General features: G+C 38.9%; 1 protein-coding gene and 1 pseudogene across 3 annotated transcripts in view; one reads left to right on the top strand and one right to left on the bottom strand.

Annotated features, from left to right (window-relative positions):
* Nucleotides 1-14,362, bottom strand: part of LOC148000474 (uncharacterized) — a 78,444-nt gene that overhangs the window by 49,120 nt on the left and 14,962 nt on the right. The gene's annotated exons all lie outside the window — the stretch shown is intronic.
* On the top strand, nucleotides 3,202-3,552 carry LOC134482484 (elongin-C-like; annotated as a pseudogene). Its single transcript, XR_015639742.1, has one exon. The product of XR_015639742.1 is annotated as an elongin-C-like, transcript variant X2 (transcript).

Below are 14,362 nucleotides of genomic sequence, written 5' to 3'. Positions count from 1 at the left end.
ATGATGTAGGAGAGGAGCCTGAGGCAGAGATGAATCTTTGCTCTCGGCATGATTTATTGTGTGCTGTCTCCCAGGTTTATCATGTCCCTATTTATGATATCAGTGTGTGAGGGTTGCGGATTTTGGAAATTTTTCTGTTTAATCTTAATTGTATACTGTTGAATAATTGAAATGTGGGAGCTGTATTGGATTTGGGCCTGGTTGCTTTGTCACTGTGTGGCACAAGAAGTTTACATTCACAGAATGTTGTCAGCCTGAACAAGACCCTTCTGGGTCTCCAACAAGGTTTGACCCCTGCTGAGCCCTGCCCTTGCATGTGGAAGCCTTTTGTCCCCAACTGGGAACAGTCTGGCCGGGTACTTCTCACCTGAGTCAGAATTAGGCTGGCCTTCCTGGTTATTTCCCTAATTTATTCAGGCCACATAGTTGGTCCTTTGTTACCGAAGTCTCAGCCAGGGTTCCCCACTGTGCTTGACAGATACCTGCTAAGTGGTGTTCTTTGGATATATAGTTTGGTCAATAAAGAAACCAGGAGCTCTCTTCCTCTTCTGGCTTGACACGAATAACCTGTGTGTGTGTGCTTCTTTCATCCCGCAGGCTTTCGCCCGATTCTAGGTACCCTGTTGGTGCTGGCCCCGACATTGAAAGACTGTGTGAATTTTCTCTTGATAACTGACAGACTGTTGGAGATTCCTATGCATGATTTACTGGTTGTGTTCATTTCCTTTGTATGCATGACAGGCACTTAGCTTTTCCTATGGATGACTCTCACGCAATGTATGTGATCTGTGGATGACTGACAGACTGTGTGTGTTTCTAATAGATGACTGAGAGGCTGTTGACTTTACTGTGGCTGTTTGAAAGGATATTGAAATTTCTTATAAATGGTTCTAAGGCTATGGGCAATTCCTATGGGTTATTGATAGGATGTAGATTTTTCCCCCAGATGACTACCAAGTTGGGGGTGTGCCATGTAGCTGACAAACAGGCAACTCTTTCCTACAGATGATTGACAGGTTGTTGGTTTTTCCTATGAATGCCTTACAGGTTGTGGGTACTTTCTATGGATGATTTCATGTAGCAGTCATTTACCATGGAGGACTGACTGAAAGTCTGTGCATATTTGTTATGCATACTGAACAATGGTAGATACATACTATGTATGGTTGACAGGCTTTGGCTATTTCTTATCAATGATGGACAGGGTGTAGGTATTTCCTATGAATGACAGATAGAGTGTAGGCTTGTCCTTTGGACAAGTGACAAAGTTGGTATATGTTTCCTGGGGCTGAGTGATAGGCTGTTGACACTACCTATGAATAATCCACAGGCTTTGAGATATGTTGTGAAAGACTGACAGGCTGTGGGTCTCTCCATTGAATGACTGGCTATGGGAGTTTCTAATGTATGACTGACCGGCTCTGAGAGGTTTGTATATAAGTTAGCCGCCATGTCCTGTGGTTGATTAACAGACTATGGCCATTTGTTATGTCTGATTGACAGACTGTGATAATTTCTTCTGGATGACTGACAGGTTTTGTGAGTTGCTGGTAGATGATTGACAGGGTGAGGGGATTTCCAGTGGATGACTGACAGGACATGGGCAATTCTTATGGATGGTTGCCAGGCTGTGGGCTTTTACTTTGGATGATGTAGGTGTTGGGGACAGATTTTTGATAAGCTGTATGACTTGTGGGTGACTGACATGTTGTGCTTCTTAAGATAGATGATTGATACATCATAGGCATGATCTACAGATGCAGATCTACAGACCACTTGTTTCACTGTAAATTTTATAAACAAATGAAAATTGAAATCCCCAGTCACCAATACTTTGACTTTTTCAATCCAAATTTCATTTTTTATGCCCACGATTAAGCTTTCTATATTTGCTACCATTATGATCACAACATATTGCTTAGGTAATAAATAAAGTATCCATGTTAACCCGGGAGCAAAAACGTAGCAAAGCAGGACCTTCCATTTTGTTTTAAAATGGTCAATGTGTCCCTGGACTTACACTAAATTTGGTAAATATAAGTAGAAGGAGATAAACTATGGCATCCAATCTCCTACATATGAGATTCAAAAAGGTTTCAGCAAAATGAAATGAGAGTTCCAAAAAGCAAGGTTCATTTCATGCTATATTTACATTTATATGATGTAAGGAAGCTTGACTGGGCAGAGAAACATAAAGGTTTAAGAATGGGAAGACCTTGAGATATATTTTTTTTTCGGAGCTGGGGACCGAACCCAGGACCTTGTGCTTGCTAGGCAAGGGCTCTACCACTGAGCCAAATCCCCAACCCGACCTTGAGATATATTAAAATGTGTATTATACACAATAGACATTTAATTACATGTGAGGAATAAATGGACTGACAGAATGAAAAACTATAGTTGGACAAATCAGAGTTTGAAGAAAATATTCAATAAGCATAAGAATATTTTCAAACTATAATTCATTCTTGTATTATTTATATGAAGCTCTACCTTAACAACTAATAAACACCTTAAAATAACAAAATGATTAGGAAGCATGTGGACTTCGGAAAAATATGCTGGTGTGCCATCAATTCCCCTTCAAGCAAAAAAATATGAAATACGAATGAGGGCCTAGCCCATCACACTGCTCCCTGATCTCAAATCCCACGGAGAAGAGAGCTAAACACCAAGAAGTATGGAACATCCTGAGACCAGAGGACAGACAGACACATCTGTCCACTTTCAACACCACATTCTCATCAATGGACAGGTAAGAGAAACAGAAATTAAACAGCGACATAGAGAAACTAACAGAAGTTATATACTAAATGGATTTAACAAATATTTATAGAACATTAAATAATAAAACAAAAGGATTTATATTCTTCTCAGTACCTCATAGTACCTCCTCGAAAATTGACCATATGATTTGTCAAAAAAATAGGCATCAATAGATACAGGAAGATAGAAATAATTCTATTTGTCCTATCAGATCACCATGGACAAAGGCTGGTCTTCAATAAAAACAATAATGACAGAATGCCCTCAGATACATTGAAGTTTAACAACACACTACTCAATGAAAACTTGGTCAAGGAAGAATTAATGATAGAAATTAAAGATTTCTTAGCACTTCCTTCGGATGCAAGTTACTAGATGACTGCTTCTCGGCCTCGCCAGGAAACTAGTAAGTTCCTCTGGGATCAAGTAGAATTTTATAAGAACATAATGGATGGAGAGGAGAAAACCTATGGTGGCTGTGAAGGCCCTGATGCCATGTATGTGAAATTAATATCTTCTGATGGTCATGAATTTATTGTAAAAAGAGAACATGCATTAACATCAGGAACAATAAAGGCCATGTTGAGTGGTCCAGGTCAGTTTGCGGAGAATGAAACCAATGAGGTCAACTTTAGAGAGATCCCTTCACATGTGCTATCGAAAGTGTGCATGTATTTTACCTACAAGGTCCGCTATACTAACAGCTCCACTGAAATTCCTGAATTCCCAATTGCACCTGAAATTGCACTGGAACTGCTGATGGCCGTGAACTTCTTAGATTGTTAAATAAGATAAATTAAAATAAACTGTTAATTTTTTTTCAGTATTTAATACCTGTAGTTCAGTTAGTAATTTTTTCACATATAGCATGTTGCCTGTATGAAATTGAACTCTAAAGTTAATTGCTGAGCACATTTCTTCTGTCATTTGCATAGCAGAGTTGAAATTTGTTTGCTACATCAACAAATTAAGGAAGTTTCACAAGCCAAAAAATAAATAAATAATGCCAGTTTTAAAAAAAAGATTTCGTAGAATTTAATGAAAATGAAGATACAACACACCCAAACATTTAGGACACAGTGAGAGCAGTACTAAAAGGAAAAATAGCTCTGAGTGCCCCCAAAAGAAACAGGAGAGAGCATACTCAGCAGCTTGACAGCACATCTAAAATGTCTACAGCCAAAAGAAGTAAATACACACAAGAGGAATAGAAGGGAAGAAATAATAAAACTAAGAGCTAAAATCATCCAAGTTTTAAAAAAAAAGGAGTACACAAAGAATCAACAAAAGCAGGAGCTGGTTCTTCGACAAAATCAACAAGATAGATAAACCCTTAGCAAGAATACCCAGAGTGTATCCAAATTAACAAAATCAGAAGGGAAAAGGGAGACATAACAAAAAATCTGAGGAAATTAAAAATATCAACGGATCCCACTACAAAGGCATATATTCAACAAAACTGGAAAATCTGGAGGAAATAGACAATTTTCTAGACAAATACAAGGTACTAAAGTTAAATCAAAAACAGATAAACATCTAAACAACACCATAATTCCTAAAGAAGTAGAAGCAGTTATTAAGAGTCTCCCAACCAAAGAGAACCCAGGACTCCATGAATTTACTGCAGAATTCTATCAGGCCTTCATAGAAGACCTCATATCAACACTATCCAGATTAGTTCCCAAAATAGAAATAAGCAGAGCACTACCAAATTCCTTCTTTGAAACCACAGTTACTCTTATAACTAAACCACACAAAAATCCAACAAAGAAAGAGAACTTGAGACCATTTACCCTTATGATTATTGATGTAAAAATACTCAATAAAAATCTTGCAAAGTGAATACAAGAACACATCAAAATAATCACCCATCATGATCAGTTAGGCTTCAGCCCAGGGATGAAAGGATGGTCCAATATACTAAACGATAACCTGGGCAAGGAAGAAATAAAGAAAGAAATTAAAGATTTCTTAGAATTTAATGAAAATGAAGGTACGACATACCCACACGTATGGGACACAATTAAAGCTGTGCTAAGAGGAAAACTCATAGTTCTTAGTACCTGCAGAAAGAAACAGGAGAGATCATATATCAGCAGCTTGACAGCACACCTAAAAGCTCTAGAACAAAAAGAAGCAAATACACCCTGGAGGAGTAGAAGGCAGGAAATAATCAAACTCAGAGCTGAAATCAACCAAGTAGAAAAAAAGAGGACCATAGAAAGAATCAACAGAACCAAAAGTTGGTTCTTTGAGAAAATCAACGGGACAGATAAACCCTTAGCCAGACTAACGAGAAGACACAGAGAGTGTGTCCAAATTAACAAAATCAGAAATAAAAAGGGAGACATAACTACAGATTCAGAGGAAATTCAAAAAATCATCAGATCTTATTATAAAAGCCTATATTCAACAAAACTTGAAAATCTGCAGATAATGGAAAATTTCCTAGACAGATACCAGGTACCGAAGTTAAATCAGGAACAGATAAACCAGTTAAATAACCCCATAACTCCTAAGGAAATAGAAGCAGTCATTAAAGGTCTCCCAACCAAAAAGAGCCCAGGTCCAGACAGGTTTAGTGCAGAATTCTATCAGACCTTCATAGAAGACCTCATACCAATATTAGCCAAACTATTCCACAAAATTGAAACAGATGGAGCACTACCAAAGTCCTTCTATGAAGCCACAATTACTCTTATACCTAAACCACACAAAGACCCAACAAAGAAAGAGAAATTCAGACCAATTTCCCTTATGAATATAGACGCAAAAATACTCAATAAAATTCTGGAAAACCGAATCTAAGAGCACATCAAAACAATCATCCACCATGATCAGGTAGGCTTCATTCCAGGCATGCAGGGATGGTTTAATATATGGAAAACCATCAATGTGATCCATTATATAAACAAACTGAAAGAACAAAACCACATGATCATTTCATTAGATGTTGAGAAAGCATTTGACAAAATTCAACACCCCTTCATGATAAAAGTCCTGGAAAGAATAGGAATTCAAGGCCCATACCTAAACATAGTAAAAGCCATATACAGCAAACCAGTTGCTAACATTAAACTAAATGGAGACAAACTTAAAGCAATCCCACTAAAATCAGGGACTAGACAAGGCTGCCCACTCTCTCCCTACTTATTCAATACAGTTCTTGAATTTCTAGCCAGAGCAATTAGACAACAAAAGGAGGCAAAAGGGATACAGATTGGAAAAGAAGAAGTCAAAATATCACTATTTGCAGATGATATGGTAGTACATTTAAGTGATCGCAAAAGTTCCACAAGAGAACTACTAAAGCTGATAAACAACTTCGGCAAAGTGGCTGGGTATAAAATTAACTCAAATAACTCAGTAGCCTTCCTCTACACAAAAGAGAAACAAGCCAAGAAAGAAATTCGGGAAATGACACGCTTTATAATAGACCCAAATAATATAAAGTACCTCGGTGTGACTTTAACCAAGCAGGTAAAAGATTTGTACAATAAGAACTTCAAGACTCTGAAGAAAGAAATTGAAGAACACCTCAGAAGATGGAAACATCTCCCATGCTCATGGATTGGCAGGATTAATATAGTAAAAATGGACATTTTACCAAAAGCGATCTACAGATTCAATGCAATCCCCATCAAAATAACAATCCAATTCTTCAAAGAGTTAGAACAATCTGCAAATTCATCTGGAATAACAAAAAACCCAGGATAGCTAAATCTATCCTAAACAATAAAAGGATATCAGGGGGAATCACTATCCCTGAACTCAAGCAGTATTACAGAGCAATAGTGATAAAAACTGCATGGTATTGGTACAGAGACAGACAGATAGACCAATGGAAGACAATTGAAGACCCAGAAATGAACCCACACACCTATGGGCACTTGATTTTTGACAAAGGAGCCAAAATCGTCCAATGGAAAAAAGATAGCATTTTCAGCAAATGGTGCTGGTTCAACTGGAGGTCAACATGTAGAAGAATGCAGATCGATCCATGCTTATCACCCTGTACAAAGCTTAAGTCCAAGTGGATCAAGGACCTCCACATCAAACCAGATATACTCAAACTAATAGAAGAAAAACTAGGGGAGCATCTGGAATACATGGGCACTGGAAAAATTTCCTGAACAAAACACCAATGGCTTATGCTCTAAGATCAAGAATCGACAAATGGGATCATAAAACTGCAAAGCTTCTGTAAGGCAAAGGACACTGTGGTTAGGACAAAACAGCAACCAACAGATTGGGAAAAGATCTTTACCAATCCTACAACAGATAGAGGCCTTATATCCAAAATAAACAAAGAACTCAAGAAGTTAGACCGCAGGGAGACAAATAACCCTATTAAAAAATGGGGTTCAGAGCTAAACAAAGAATTCACAGCTGAGGAATGCCGAATAGCTGAGAAACACCAAAAGAAATGTTCAACATCTTTAGTCATAAGGGAAATGCAAATCAAAACAACCCTGAGATTTCACCTCACACCAGTGAGAATGGCTAAGATCAAAGATCAAAAACTCAGGTTACAGCAGATTCTGGAGAGGATGTGGAGAAAGAGGAACACTCCTCCATTGTTGGTGGGGTTGCAGACTGGTACAACCATTCTGGATATCAGTCTGGAGGTTACTCAGAAAATTGGACATTGAACTGCCTGAGGATCCAGCTATATCTCTTGGGCATATACCCATAAGATACCCCAACATATAAAAAAGACATGTGCTCCACTATGTTCATAGCAGCCTTATTTATAACAGCCAGAAGCTGGAAAGAACCCAGATGCCCTTCAACAGAAGAATGGATACAGAAAATGTGGTACATCTACACAATGGAATATTACTCAGCTATCAAAAACAATGACTTTATGAAATTCGTAGGCAAATGGTTGGAACTGGAAAATATCATCCTGAGTGAGGTAACCCAATCACAGAAAAACACACATGGTATGCACTCATTGACAAGTGGCTATTAGCCCAAATGCTTGAATTACCCTAGATGCCTAGAACAAAGGAAACTCAAGACGGATGATTAAAACGTGAATGCTTCACTCCTTCTTTAAATGTGGAATGAGAATACCCTTGGCACGGAAGGGAGAGGCAAAGATTAAAACAGAGACTGAAGGAACACCCATTCAGAGCCTGGACCACATGTGGCCCATACATATACAGCCACCCAATTAGACAAGATGGATGAAGCAATGAAGGGCAGGCTGACAGGAGCCGGATGTAGATCTCTCCTGAGAGACACAGCCAGAGTACAGCAAATACATAGGCGAATGCCAGCAGCAAACCACTGCACTGAGAATAGGACCCCATTGAAGGAATCAGAGAAAGAACTGGAAGAGCTCGAAGGGGCTCAAAACCCCTTATGAACAACACTGCCAAGCAACCAGATCTTCCAGGGTCTAAGCTACTACCTAAAGACTATACATGGACTGACCCTGGACTCTGACCTCATAGGAAGCAATGAATATCCTAGTAAGAGCACCAGTGTAAGGGGAAGCCCTGGGTCCTGCTAAGACTGAACCCCCAGTGAAGGTGATTGTTGGGAGGAGGGCAGCAATGGGGGGAGGATGGGGAGGGGAACACCCATAACGAAGGGGAGGGGGAGGGATTAGGGGGATGTTTGCCCTGAAACCGGGAAAGGAAATAACACTCGAGATGTAAATAAGAAATACTCAAATTAATGAAAAAAATTTGACTTCAACAAGTTTCTAACCCCTGGACCATTTCTAAAATTCAAAGATTGTTTTCTCTACTATAAAGTATATGTGTATTTAATGGTTTTATCTTATAATTATTATATAACTTCTATCCATTATATGATAATGAACTCATCTTTTTCAGTAGCACATACATTTTATACTTTATTATGTAAAAGGTATGGCTCAGGTACAATATTTCATTGCATAAATGTTATATTTTGTAATAAAGAGAAAACAACAACAAAAAAAAAGTCCTGGAAAGATCAGGAAATCAAAACCCATAACTAAACATAGTAAAAACAATATACAGTGAACCAGTAACTAACATCATACTAAATGGAGAGGAACTTGATGAAATCCCACTAAAATCAGGGACTAGATAAGGCTGCCTGCACTGTAACTACTTATTCAATACAGCCCTGGAATTCCGAGCCAGAGCAGTCAGACAACAAAAGGAGGACAAGGGATACAAAGTGGGAGGGAAGATGTCACAATATGGCTATTTGCCAACGATAGGATATATTTAAGTGTAGATAGGATATATTAAGTATATTTAAGTGACGCCAAAAGGTCCACCAGAGAATTACAAAACCTGATATTAACTTCAGCAAATTTTTGGGTACAAAATGACTCAAAAAAAAATTAGTAGCCTTCCTCCACTCAAAGGAAAAACAGGCTGAGTAAAATTAGGGAAATGACACCCTTCACAATAGTCACAATAATATAAAATACCTCAGTGTGACTTTAACGAAATAAGTGAAAGATCTATATAGCAAGAACTTCAAGTCTCTGAAAAGACATTGAAGAAGATATCAGAAGATGGAACGGCCTCACATTCTCATGGATTAGCAGGATTAATATAGTAAAAGTGGCCATTTTGCCAAAAGCAATCTACAGATTCACTGCAATCCCCATCAAAAATCCAACTCAATTCTTCAGACATAGAAAGAGCAATTTACTAATTCATTTGGAATAAAAAAAACCCAGGATAGCAAAACCTATACTCAATGATAAAAGAACTTCTGGGGAAATCATCATTCCTGACCTCAAGCAGTATTACAGAGCAATAGTGGAAAAAAAAAAAGCTGTATGGTTTAGTAACATAGACAGCTAGACAGATCAGTGAAATATAATTGAAGACCCAGACCTGAACCCACCCACCTTTGGTCAATTGATCTTTGACAAAGAACAAAAACCATCCATTTGTAAAAAGATAGCATTTTCAATAAATGGTGCTCATTCAATAGGTTAGCATGTAAAAGATACAAATCAAACAATTCTTATCTCCCTGTACAAAGCTTAAGTCCAAGTGGATCAAGAACATCAACATTAAAACATATACAGTGGAACTAATAGAAGAAAAACTGGAGAATAGACTCACACACATGGGCACTGGGGAAATTTTCCTAAACAAAACAACAATGGCTTATGTGCTAAGGTCAAAAATTGACAAATGGAACCTCATAAAACTGCAAAGCTTCTGTAATGCAATGGATACTTTTCAATAGAACAGAACAGCAACCAACAGATTTGGAAAAGATCTTTACCAATATTACATCTGATGCAGGGCTAATATCAAAAATATACAAAAAAAAAAAAAACCCCAAGAACTTAGAGTCCAGAGAGCCAAATAACCCTATTAAAATTTGGGTTCAGAGCTAAACAAAGAATTCTCAGCTGAGGAATATCAAATGGCTGAGAAGCACCTATAGAAATGTTTAGCATTCTTAGTCATCAGGGATGTACAAATCAAAAAACCCTGAGATTCCACTCACACCAGTAAGAATGGATACGATAAAAAAACTCAGGTGACAGCAGATGCTGGCCAGGATGTGGATAAAGAGGAAAACTCTTCCATTGTTGGTAGGATTGCTGACTGGTACAACCACTCTGGAAATCAGCCAGGAGGTTCCTGAGAAATTTCCACTACCTGAGGACCCAGCCACACCTCTCCTGGGCATATACCCAATAGATGCCCCAACAAACAACCAGGAAACACGCTCCACTATGTTCATAGCAGCCTTATTTATAATAGCCAGAAGCTGGAAAGAACCCAGATGCCCTTCAACAGGGGAGTGGATTCAGAAAATAAGGTACATCTACACAATGGAGTACTACTCAGCAATCAAAAACAATGACTTCATGAAATTCATAGGCAAATGGAATGAACTAGAAAATATCATCCTGAGTGAAGTAACCCAATCACAGAAAAACACACATGGTATGCACTCATTCATAAGTGGATATTAGCCGAAAACCTCGAATTACTCTAGATGCAATCCACAGACCACATGAAGCTCATGACAAAGGATGAATAAAATACAGATGCTTCCACTCCTTCTGAAATGGGATAACAAAAATATCCATAGGAGGGAAATAGAGGCAAAGTTTAGAGCAGAGCCTGAAGGAACAGCCATTCAGAGCCTGCCCCACATGTGGCCCATACATATACAGCCACCAAAACTACATTTGACTGATGAAGCTAAGAAATGTGTGATGACACGGACCGGATATAGATGTCTCCTGAGAGACACACAGAGCATGTCAAATGCAGAGGTGAACACTAACAGCAAACTACTGAACTTAGAACAGGACTCCCTTTTGGGGAATTAGAGAAAGGATTGAAAGAGCTGAAGGTGCTTGCAACCCGATAAGAACAACAATGTCAGAGATGCCCAGGGACTAAACCACTACCCAAAGAGTATACATGGACCCAGGGCTCCAACTGCATATGTATCAGAGAATAGACTTGTTGAACACTAGTGGAAGGGGAAACCCTTGGTCCTACCCTGGGTGACCCACAGTGCAGGGGAATATAGGGGTAGGTTGTAAAGGGTGTGGGTTTGGGGGGAGAATACCCTTATAGGGAAGGGGGAGGGGACGGGGGCATATGGAGAGGAAACTAGGAAAGGGAATAAAGCAGCAGCAGCAGCAGCCTGAGGAGGAGGAGGAGGAGGAGGAAACAGACTGGAGGAGCTGAAGGGGTTTCAACACCACAGGAAGAACAACACTATCAACCAACCAGAATCGCAGAGTTCCCAGAGACTAAAACACCAACCAAAGAGTAGCTTGATACTCATGTATTGCTTTTCTAGGTATCACATTATCTATTTACTGACTAACTGATTTATGGGATTTTGCTGTTCATGGTTTGTTTTAGATACAGGCACTGTAGAATAGGATAGAAGCCTCCAAAAGGGCTTTTATCTGTCCCTCTTGAGACACTAATCCTGTCTAGCTCCAGATGGCTCCAGGCATTTAGAGAACATTAATTAGCTCAGTAATGCCACTGTGTGCTCACAGAAAGGGATTGATTCAAAATTGCCAACATTATCTCTGGAGCTAGTTAAGTTTGCCACAGTCAAAACAAATCTAAATAAACTTGTATCTAATAAAGGTATAATATATTTAAAGTAAAAAAAAAAAGAATGAAGGCTAGCCTTCATTTTAAAAGTCTTGGAAAGATCAGGAATTCAAGTCCCAAATCTAAACATAGTAAAAACAATATACAGCATACCAGTAGCCAACATCAAACTAAATGGAGATGAACTTGAAGAAATACCACTAAAATCAGTAGCCTTCCTCTATTCAAAGGATAAACAGGCTCAAAAAGAAATTAGGGAAATAATGCACTTCACAATAGTAACAGATGTTAAAAAACTACCTCGGTGTTACTCTAACCAAGCAAGTGAATGATCACTTTGACAAGACCTTCAAGTTTCTGAAGAAAGAATTTGAAAAAGATCTCATAAGATGGGAAGATCTCCCATGCTCATGGATTGACGGGAATAAAAATGTAAAATGGCCATCTGACCAAAGGGAATTTACAAATTCAATGTAATCCCCATGAAAATTTCAACTCTATTCTTCATAGAGTTAGAAAGAGCAATTTGCAAATTCGTTTGAAATGACAAGAAATCCAGGATAGTGAAAACTATCTTCAACTATAAAAGAATTTCTGGGAGAATCACCATCCCAGGCCTCAAGCTGTATTATATAGCAATAGTGATAAAACCTGTATGGTTTGGTACAGATTCAGACAGGCAGATCAATGGAATAGAAGTGGAGACCCAGAAATGAGCCCACACACCTTTGGGCCCTTGATGTTTGACAAAGGACCTAAAACCATCCACTGGAAAAAATATAGCATTTTGAACAAATGTTGCTGGATCAACCAGCAGTCAGCATGGACAATGCAAATCAAATGTTTCTTATCACCCCGTACACAGCTAAAATCCAAGAGAATTGAGGATCTCCACATAGAAGAAGATACACTCCAAATAATAAAAGGAAAATTGGGGAAGACCCTGGAACACGTGGGCACTAGGGAAAATTTCCTGAATAGAACACCAATAGCTTATGCTTTAAGATCAAGATTCAACAAATGGGACCTCAAAAAATTGCAAAGATTATGCAAGGAAAAGGACACTGTCATTAGGACAAAATGGAAAACAACAGATTGGGCAAAGATCTTTACCAATCCTATATCTGATAGAAGGGTAATATGTAATATATATATAAAGAAATCTAGAAGTTTAGACTGCAGAAAATCAAATAACTCTACTACAAAATGAGGTACAGAGCTAAACAAAGAATTCTAAGCTGAGGAATATCAAATGGCCCTGAAGCTCCTAAGGAACTATTAAACATCCTTAATCATCAGCAAAAATCAAACCAAGAAAATGCTGAGATTTGACCTCACACCACTCAGAATGACTAAGGACAAAATCTAAGGTGACAACAAATGTTGACGGGGATGTGGAGAAAGAGGAACACTCCTCCACTGTATGTGGGAGAGCAAGCTGGCAAAATAATTCTGGAAATTAGTTTGTAAGTTCCTCAGAAAATTGGACATAGTACTACCTGAGGACCCAGCTATACCCCCTAGTGGGCATATACCCAAAAGGGGCTCCAAAATATAGCAAGGAAATATGCTCCATTATGTTCATAGAACCCTTATTAGTAAATGCCAGGAGCTGGAAAGAATTCAGATGTCCCTCCATCTACAGAGTACACATTGGCTGACCCATGGCCTCAGGTGCATATGTAGCAGAGGATGGCCTTGTTGGGAACTAATTGGAGGAGAAGCCCTTGGTCTTGCCAAGGCTCTATCCCCCAGTGTAAGAAAATGGTAAAGCAGTGAGGTGGGAAGAGGTGAGTAGATGGGTGGGGGAAAACCCACATAGAAATTGGGAAGGGGCGATGTGATAGGCTGTACATGGATGGGAAACCAGGAAAGAAGATAACATTTGAAATGGAAATAAAAAAAATTAAACAAACCCCTCCCAAAAAAATGAAGGGCTGTGGTGGCAGGTAAAACTCATTTGGTAAAACATTTGCCCTGAGAAACTGACTGTAGATGTGGGGATAAGGGGAGCCCCAAAGCTTACTTGCCTGCAAGTGTGAGTATCAATGTGCTCCAAGATAGTAAATCAATAACACCAGGAACGTGGGAGAGTAAAGTTTGTCTCCAGAACAGAGGGACTAGAGGTGGAACCCACAGGGCGGCCTGATGGCCTGAGTTCAGTCCTCAGAAGCCACAATGTGGTAGAACAGAACCGTCAGTTGGCTCTGCCCTCTGACCACTACACACTTAGCTCCACGTGTGTGGAAAGTGAGAGGAAGTCAATGGCAATCTCTGGCCGTCACATGTATATCAGTGCAAAATCAACAGTACAGAAGGTCCTCACTCACCTTCTGTGAGGGGGCATGGTCACAGTTCCTGTTCAATATGTCTTTTATCCATTAGCAAACAGGTAATATTGATCTAATATTCATTATTGATATTTTTGTCCCAAAGTTGACAATTTGTCTTATGATTAATTTTCCAGTACTGTCTATTAACATTAATGCTCTATATATTAAGAAAGTCTTCATAGAATCAGGGGT

Source organism: Rattus norvegicus, chromosome 16, assembly GCF_021556685.1.
Source record: "Rattus norvegicus strain SHRSP/BbbUtx chromosome 16, alternate assembly SHRSP_T2T, whole genome shotgun sequence".
Classification (NCBI taxonomy): Eukaryota; Metazoa; Chordata; class Mammalia; order Rodentia; family Muridae; genus Rattus; species Rattus norvegicus.
Note: the sequence above shows the minus strand (reverse complement) of the source record. Positions and strands in the feature narration are given on the sequence as shown.